This window comes from Cajanus cajan, chromosome 11 (assembly GCF_000230855.2).
Source record: "Cajanus cajan strain Asha chromosome 11, NIPB_CcT2T_4, whole genome shotgun sequence".
NCBI classification, from domain to species: Eukaryota; Viridiplantae; Streptophyta; class Magnoliopsida; order Fabales; family Fabaceae; genus Cajanus; species Cajanus cajan.
In genome coordinates, this window is record NC_138527.1 from 15,610,943 (window position 1) to 15,620,994 (window position 10,052).

Consider the following 10,052-nt stretch of genomic DNA (forward strand, 5'->3'; position numbering starts at 1 on the left):
AACCCTAAATGCATCCCAAATGAAATGGCTCTCATCCCTCCTAAAAGACTAAAGTACCCTTAGGTATAAAAAAAAGAAAGAAATGGACTTTTGACCTTACACTACAAGAAAATGACGATTTTGCGACGGTTATTGATGGAGGAGGCCCATGGGCTAAGGGCCCAACTACTAGGGCTATGGCAAGGATGATGCATGAAGAGTGGGCCCAAGCCCAAGGAAGGCCCGCCACTTTATTTTGTTGGGCTTTGTCTCAAGCCCATTAGATTAGGGTTAGTGTAGGATTGGGCCTTAGTGCCTTGTATTTCTTTTGGGCCTTGTATTTCCAGCCATGTAGCATAGGAATTTCATTTAGAGGTCATTAGAATTTAGGGTTAATTAAGGTTACATGTGAATTATCATTAGCATGTAATTAACTTGGCATTTGAGAGGCATTTCGGCCATGTGTACACATGCACATGGTGTGACTTAAATGCAACTCAAATGAGAAGCTAAATTACATGCCAAATGATGGAGCACATGGAGGTTCCGGGTTTGGCTCCTAAAATTTGAATTTTGAATTCAAATTTTAGGCGCCTAAGGTTAAGTAACCATACCATGGTTTTACTTAACCTTAGGCTAACCCAAGGAACCATTTGACCTAATTTTACCCTATATATTCCTTATGGCCGAGCATTGTATTTACTTTGGATTATATTGAATGAGTATTTCTCACATAGAATTCTCCTTCTCCGAAGTCACCTTACTCCTAGCTTCTACCCTACTTGAGAGCTTCTCCTTGTAGAGGTAGGACACCATTCTTCTTTGGACTTAGCTTGAAGCAAGTTTAGGTCACCTTGATCCTTTGTGGCGTCTCCATTCCTTGAAGTTTCTCCAAGGAATTCCGTGAAGGATTGAATCATCCATGTGCATCCAAGTGGAAGCACATCAAGTGGTATCAAGAGCATCCGGTTTGTCTTCAAGAGATAAGTCTTGATCCTTATCTTTTGAAATTTGTGATCCGTGGTTCATTCATCTTGTGTTCATCTTGTTCATTTTATGTTCATGTCATATTAGAGTTGATTCCTTCCTAGATCTATTTTTTTGTCTTAAAATTGATGGATCTAGTTTTGGTTTTGCTTGAATGATTCATATATGCATTTTACCTTGAATTGCTTCCATGAATCATGCTCCAACTCTTTTGTCTATTAGGAAAATTTTCTGCCTATGAACTTTTTAATTTCTTTGAGTCTCATTGAAAATTTTATTCGGTCATTGATTGCTTGAGTTTTATTTTTTTGTTTTGGAATCCATGTCTAGTAGGATTGTGTAGTTCTTTCATGTTCATCATTCCTAGCTATGCTTGTTGATCCAATTTGATTTTCTTTTGGAATTGCATCTTAAAAGTATTTTCTGGATTTGGCCGAGATCCATTATTGTTGGTATAAGCTCATTTTTTTGTTTAATTGAGTTCATGAACTACTATTAGATCATTAGTAGTTTTCTTAGAATATTTAGGTTTCCAAAAATTTGAAAATGTCTTAAAATTTTTTCTTTAATCCGTGAGTGTTTGATCTTTGTTGTGTAAAGGAGTGCTGAAATTTGTGTTTGTAATTCAAATTTGAATTTGAATTGTGGAGCCTAAAACCGTGCACGTGCCTTCTAAATTTACAAGCATAAAAAGCATGACTCATTTGACTTGAATTTGAACCTTATTTGTTTGTCATTTGCCAATTCAAATTTGAAATCCGGTTTTTAGAGTTTCATAAGGTGACCGAGACTTATATGATTTCTAAGTATTGAAAGAAAAAGGCAACTCCTAAGTTTGTAAAAAAAAAAAAAAAAAAAAAAAAAATATATATATATATATATATATATATATATATATATATATATATATATATTAGAAGAAAGATCAAAAGAAATTCAAAACAAAAGTGATTAAAAAAAAATGCTAAACCTAATTTGAAAAGTAAAAGCCAATCAAGGAGTTTGATTTCTCAATTGTTTGCTTCTCGGTTTGAACCTATTTTGAATCATAAAATTTTCAGCTATTTTATTCTTAAGTGTTTTTGGTTTTGAGCATCCATTTTAGAACCAATCTAGGTTAAATTCCTTCTTGTTCTAGTCATCTATATTTTTGTGTCATCTAAACTTTTCATTTCTTAATCTACTCTTGTCTTTCCCTACTTCTTCCATATTTTCTGGTTGTTCTTATAATTGTTCAAATCAAAGTGTGGCCTAAGTTTGACCTAGCCTATCTTCCTAGAAGCTAGTTCTACAAGGTTCATCAAAAGAAGCCTAAGGAAAGGAGGAGGAAGGAAGCTAGAGGTGGCTTTCGGATTTGGCTACTTAAACACAAACACTAACACTCTTGGCTAGAAATTTGGTGGTGGTTGGACTGGACAAACCGTGAAGCATCTTGGAGATTTAATTTGAATTTGTAATTGTTTAAAAAAAAAAATATGTGTTAGTGACGGATTTTAGTGACTAATTTTCCTTACTAGTTTGAAAATTTATTTTCAAATTTAGTCACTAATCCATCACTAATTCTTGGTGGCTGTTTTCATACATTACATTAAGCCACTTGTTCTTTGCTTTTTGATTTGATTCATACTTTGTATTTGGGCCATTTCAAGGAGTGTCTTGGAAGTGTCTTTGGTACACAACCATCTCTCTTTAGGTTTACCATTTTTCGTTAGTACTTGGTGAGAGTGGTCCTTGATTGATCTTTGGTATCTTTCAAGCTCTCACCCTAGGACACGTTTAGGTAGTGTTAATTCTTGCTTAATTCTTGTCTTTACTTGCTTTCATACGACTAGTATATCATAGTTCATAAAACAACAAAAATAATTTTCATTGAAAAAGAATTTGGTAGAGATTAACTACAAAGGGGATTAGTAATTTTTACTTGAAGAGGCTTGGTTTTTAAGTGGCTCCTAGTAGCTCACCTCCCTCCAAAGTTCAATTTGTATACATAATCCTCCAAGTACTTAGTCTTAACCTTGCATAAAAAATTTCTTTTCAAACTTCTTTTTTTAAAAAGAATCTTTCACCTATAATGGAAGAATTTTCTACTCCTCATAGTGATACTAATTCAAGTGATAACAAGGATTTTGCTACATTATCACGTGAATTAAGATCACTAAAGTTATGGAAAGAGCAAGAATCTCAACAAAGACTTAGAGAAAAATTTAAAAGAGAAGCTCATATTGCTCTTATGGAGGAGGAAATTCGTCTATTAAAGGAAAAAGACAAAAAGAACCATCATGGTCAACATAGTTCATACGCTCATAGTTCCACACTAGGAGAGTCAATGCATGATAGCCTAGCTTTAGGAGATCATTACCAACCACCCTCCTAGGAGAACCCATAGGACCTCCAAGACAAGGGAATCTAGGGTAGATCTCCCTTATTTTCATGGTAAAGATGATGTGGAGGGGTATCTAGACTGGGAAATGAAAGTGGAACAAATATTCACTTGCCACCAAGTGAGTGAAGAAAGAAAAGTTTCCCTAGCCACCTTGAGTTTCCAAAGTCATGCCATGTATTGGTGGACCTCTCTTGTAAGAGATAGGCGTTTCCATAATGAACCTCCAATTCAATATTGGAATGAATTAAGGAGTGCCTTGAGGAGGAGGCATATTCCCTCTTATTACACTAGGGAGCTTATCAACAAGCTCCAAAGACTCCATCAAAAAAATATGACTGTGGAAGAATATAGACAAACGATGGAGTTATACATAATGAGGGCTGGCATTAGGGAAGAGGAAAATATCACCATTGCTAGGTTTTTGAGTGGTTTATCTTTTGAGATAAGAGATAAGGTTGAGCTTCTCCTTATAGGGATTTGAATGATTTGGTTCAACTTTGCATTAAGGTTGAACAACAAAATTTGAGAAAAAGTTTTAAAACAAGCTCATACTCATCTTCTTTCTCTAAGGTGGATTACAAGAGGGAGGGTAAGAAAAATGACTTTGAAAAGAAAAATACTTTTCCCTCCAAAAATCTAAACAAGGGTAAAGAAACAGAAAAAGACAAAAAAATCAACACCTCACACACTAGCACTAAGTCTAGTGATATTAAGTGCTTTAAGTGTCTTGGGAGAGGCCACATTGCTTCTCAATGCCCTAACAAAAAAGTGATGATTTTAAGGGGGCAAGACATTTATAGTAGCCATGATCAAGCTACTACTTCTTCATCTTCAAGTGAGGATGAAGAAGAAGCAAGTGAGGGAGAGTCATGTGAGGTCACTTACCCTTATAATGGGGAACTTCTTATGATGAGAAGGGTCCTCAAAAATCAACCTAGTGATACACAATCCCAAAGAGAGAACATCTTTCATACAAGATGTAACATTTCAAACAAAGTTTGCTCTCTCATAGTGGATAGTGGATCTTGGTGCAATTGTTGTAGCACTAGGATGATTGAGAAGTTGGGTTTGACTACCACACCCCACCCAAAATCTTATAAACTTCATTGGCTTAATGATGATGGGGATATGGTGGTCAACCATCAAGTGGAAGTAAAGTTTTCTATAGGGAACTATCAAGATAAAGTTAAATGTGATGTAGTTCTTATGGAGGCTTGTCATATTTTATTGGGTAGGCCATGACAATTTGATAAACAAACTCATCATGATGGCCTAACTAATAAAATAACTTTCACACATAAGGGTAAAAAGTTTGTGCTTCATCCTTTATCACCTTCACAATTGATAGAAGATCAAGTACAAATGAAGGCCAAACGTGAGCAAGAAAAAGGAAAACAAAAAAAAGTTGAAAAAAAAAACTTCTAAAAATTGATGAAAAAGAGGATTCTAGAGAGATTAATGTTCCCTCTCTAGAGATAGTTCAAGAAGAGAGTTTTCAATCAAAACCTTTACACAAAACTTCTCTCTTTATTGAATCATCTTCTCATATCCTCATGTGTAGAGGAACATTAACTTGCACTGCCACATCTCCTTTGGATACTTCTCTACCTTTTGAGGTAAAAACTCTTTTAGAGGAATTTGATGATATATTTCCTAAGGAAGGCCCAATTGGACTTCCTCCTTTTAGGGGAATAGAGCATCAAATGGATCTTGTGCCTGGGGCTAGACTTCCAAATAGGCCAGCCTATAGGACTAACCCACAAGAAACCAAAGAGATAGAGAAGCAAGTACAAGAGTTGTTGGAGAAGGGTTGGATTCAAAAGAGCCTAAGCCCTTGTGTTGTACCAGTCATCTTGGTGCCAAAAAAAGATGGAAAATGGAGGATGTGTTGTGACTGTAGAGCCATCAACAACATCACCATAAAATATAGGCACCCAATTCCTAGGGTTGATGACATGCTTGATGAATTGCATGGGTCATCCATATTTTCCAAGGTAGATCTTAAGAGTGGATATCACCAAATTCGAATCAAGGAAGGTGATGAATGGAAAATCGCTTTTAAGACTAAGTTTGGACTATATGAATGGTTAGTAATGCCTTTTGGGCTTACTAATGCACCTAGCACTTTTATGAGGCTGATGAATCATGCCCTTAGGGATTGCATTGGTAGGTTTGTAGTTGTTTATTTTGATGATATTTTAATCTATAGCAAAAGTCTAAGTGATCATGTGGATCACCTAAGACAAGTCTTTCTTGTCCTTAGAGACAATCAATTGTTTGTCATGTGGAAAAGTGCACTTTTTGTGTGGATAATGTAATTTTTTTAGGATTTGTGGTAAGCAAAAATGGGGTTCATGTGGACCCTGAGAAAATCAAAGCCATCCAAGAATGGCCTATTCCTACTAATGTTAGTGAAGTTAGGAGCTTCCATGGTTTGGCAAGCTTTTATAGACGTTTTTTTCCTAACTTCTCTACATTAGCTTCACCTCTCAATGAGTTGGTGAAGAAGGATGTGGCCTTTGAATGGAAGGAAAAACATAATTTAGCCTTTCAAGAACTAAAGCATAAACTTACTCAAGCACCTGTTCTAGCTTTACCTGATTTTTCTAAAACCTTTGAGCTAGAATGTGATGCTTCAGGACTTGGCATAGGAGCTGTGTTGTTACAAGGTGGCCACCCAATAGCTTATTTCAGTGAAAAACTTCATGGGGCTGCCTTGAACTACCCTACCTATGACAAGGAGTTATATGCCTTAGTTCGTGTCCTTCAAACTTGGGAACATTATCTTGTGACCAAGGAATTTGTCATCCATAGTGATCATGAATCACTTAAATATTTGAAGGGTCAACATAAATTAAATAAAAGGCATGCAAAATGGGTTGAGTACCTAGAGCAATTTCCTTATGTCATCAAATATAAAAAGGGCTCTACCAATGTAGTAGCTGATGCTTTGTCAAGAAGACATGTTTTATTGAATACCCTAGGTTCTCAAATATTAGGGTTTGATGACATCAAGGAGTTGTATGAGAAAGACCTTGATTTTGCTAACTTTTATTCTTTATGTATTCAAAAACCTTATCAAGGGTACTATATTTCTGAGGGGTATCTCTTTAAAGAAAACAAACTTTGTATACCCCAAGGATCTATTAGAAAACTTGTAACACCCCAGTTTTCAATAAAGTTATTGTTATTATTATAATAATAATTATTATTATATGGTATTTGGTCATAATTATTTTAATAATTATAGAAGAATATTATTTTGTACGTTTTAAATAATTATTATTTTGGACAATTATTTTGTACGTATTAAATAAGTATTTTTTATTAGCATATTTAAATAAATATTTATATGTTTTAAGAGAAGGTTGATTTTATATGATATTTTGTTATTGAAATTATATTATTATATTTTGGGTCAGAAATATATTATTATTATAGAGGAAAAATATTTTATAATATACATGTATTTATTTTATTTAATTATTTTGAGGAAAAAGAGAAGTGGGTTAGAAGAGAAGGAAAATGGGTTGGGTTGACCCGGCCCAATGGATTAATTTTAAGGAGTCAGGTAGCCTATCTACCTCATTTGCGTTCTAAAGGGTTAGGAAAAAAAAAGGAGAAACAAAGAGCTCTTAGGAAGAGTACTCAAGAACGACCTTAGATCACACCTTTGTCTTCTGCTCATCCAGGTAAGGGGGGAGTGAGAAACCTCGCTCTGGGTGTGGGATTGTATGTTGGGTAGTGGGATTGGCCCCCAATCCTGTGTTTGCTGTATTTTTATGTATGCTAATGTATGAGGGATTTCTCCCAATTGTATCTGTTTTGCTTATTATTTTTCTTATATGCAATTAATTGTATGACTTGAGATCTCTATGGGTTCCTATGGGAAATCCTATGAGAAAACGGGAAAAATATGAATGTTTTCTATTTTGCCTTCTGATTACTTTGTTGTGTTCCTTGTTGGATGTGATGCATGAGTATGTGGTTAATTTTGAAAATAAATATGTTTTAATATGATCTAGAGTGCTCTATGGGTTCCTGCGGGAAACCCTATGAGAAATAGGCAAAATATGAAATATTTTCTGTTTTGATTTCTGATTTTTCTGTTATATTCCTTGTTTGATGAGATGTAAAAATATGTATTTAATTTTATAAATAAACGAGTTTTGATATAAATTAAAGTGCTCTGTGGAGGCTTTGTGAATATGATGATGTAAAGTGAAATGTGATTGAGACATGGGATATGAAATGTGATAATGAAATATGATGACGAAATGCGATATGTGATATGACCATGAGAAATGATAATGTGATATGAGAATGCATAGAGTCTTGATTGACATGCATCATTTGCATAAGTGTTTTAAGGGTACGATATGGAATACACCGCCAGAGAAGGCCCCCTAGTGTAAAAGCTTTGGGGATTAGTCCTTGGGGATAGCTCGATTTGGAAGTCCCAGTCTCGCCCATTGTGTGCATGGGATGTATCTTGCGCAGCTTAGCTATCCTGACAAGACTCTGGTAGTATATCCTTCTAGTGAGAGTGCGCAGAGGGTGTGACCCGGCATGTACTCCTAGACTACTCTTCGTGTATTGCTAGCGGCAATATGCCATGTGATGTTTTACTGGCGCCACATGCATGATAATGTGAAGTCCGTGTCCATGCATGTGCATCCTTATTATTAAATGATGATAAATTACTATTTGTATGACTTGGATGATTGAATAAACTATTGTTGTTGATTGATCTATGAGGTAACTGTATTGTTTGTGTTTGGCTATCCGGTGTGCGTTCCTACACCGTGAGCCAGAGTGAGATGTTTCTCACTCCCTTCTTTTGTGTTGTTTCTCTTGTTTGATATACAGGTGATCATCAGCGTGAGGCTGAGGATGTTGGTGATGAAGCTTAGGCTTCTATGTTGGGTTTTGCTCTGATAGGACATGTGACATCGGGACATAGATAGGATTGCTTAAAATGTTCTTATTAAATTATTTTGGAAAATTCAGTTTTATTTCTTTGTAATTTTACTGGCATGTTATTTGGATTAAGTTTATGAATGTGAACTCTTTACCCTTACGTGGTTGGAAATTTGATTTTTATTGATGAAAAATTCTATTTTTTTATAATTATTGTATATGTATGTTGGGGTAAAGGGTGTCACAAAACTCTTGGTTAAGGAGAGCCATGAGGGTGGGCTCATGGGGCATTTTGGAATTGAGAAAACTCTTTCACTTTTGAAAGAGAAATTCTTTTGGCCTCATATCAAAAGAGATGTTCAAAGATTTTGTAGTAGTTGCATTGCTTGTTTACAAGCAAAGTCTACCACTAAACCTCATGGACTATACACCCCCTTGCCCATATCCTCTTCTCCTTGGGTAGACATTTCCATGGATTTTATCCTTGGATTGCCTAGAACCCAAAGAGGAAAGGATTCCATCTTTGTGGTTGTGGACCGTTTTAGCAAAATGGCACACTTTATTCCATGCCACAAAGTGGATGATGCAAGTCACATTGCTAAATTATTCTTTCAAGAAATAGTGAGACTACATGGGTGTAGACCCCTAAAATTGTCCGGGTCGGAAATAAAGCTCAAAGACTCTCGAAGATCGAAGGAAAGTCAGCCGGAAGGACTCCTGGAAGACCCTAGGATGATTCTTTGTAGGTCTAGAAGTCTTAGAGTAGCTTAGAATAAGGGTGTGCGAGGATTGGAGCTCAATACACCCTTCCAGAGGTTCAGTACGGCCGTACTGAGCCATTTGACCTGCAATACGGCCGTAGTGAACTCAATACGGCCGTATTGAAGTTTTTGAACTTCAGTACGGCCGTACCAAATTCAATACGGCCGTACTGTAGTTCAAAAACCCAGTACGGGCCGTATTGACCTCCCAGGCCGTATTGCGCCTCAATCCTATAAATAGGACGTCATTTGCACGTCATTCCACACTTTTTCCACACTTCTGGACCCTCGTGCTGAGTATTCTTGGGTTTTTGAGCTATTCTCTGCCCTAGAAGTCTCTCCGAGAGCCAATCCGACGAAGTTCTTGAGTCATGAGCCATTAGCTTGAGACTCTAACAAGTCGAAGGGAAATCTCTTTGATTTCCATAGTAAAAATTATCTTTAGAGAAAGGAGCGAGCGAACGTGTAGTGGGAAGGAGCGCCAAAAAGCCTCCTAAACTTCGTTTTGAATATATAAAAGCCCGCTTCGAAGGTTTCTTTCCAAATCCCTTCTTTTACCGCTTTTATTTATTGCTTTTTGATTGTTGCATTGCATGTTTAGAGTTTTCATCATGTAAATATTTTACTCATAATCGTTTCTAATAAATAGGGGTAATTTAGTAACTTTACACTATTATTTATGAAATAATCCGTCATAGGGAACCCGAAAGGGGCGTTGTGGGGTGCTAACACCTTCCTCGCACGTAACCGACTCTGGTTGTAATGGCCAAAGTTGATTTGTGAAAATCAATTGCCTTATATCTTTTTCCAATGTTTTGACTAAAACATTGGTGGCGACTCCAAGAACCCCTTCTTTTTGCGAAAACCACTAATCCATGGAGGGTCCCGCTTGGGATTAACATGGATTGGTGAGAGCCATTTAAACAAAATTGTTAGCTCGATGAGGTCACAGTTTGAGAATAAGTCGTTCTAACAATCCATCATCTTTCAAAACTTAAAAAGAGTCCAACCATTGTCGCGAA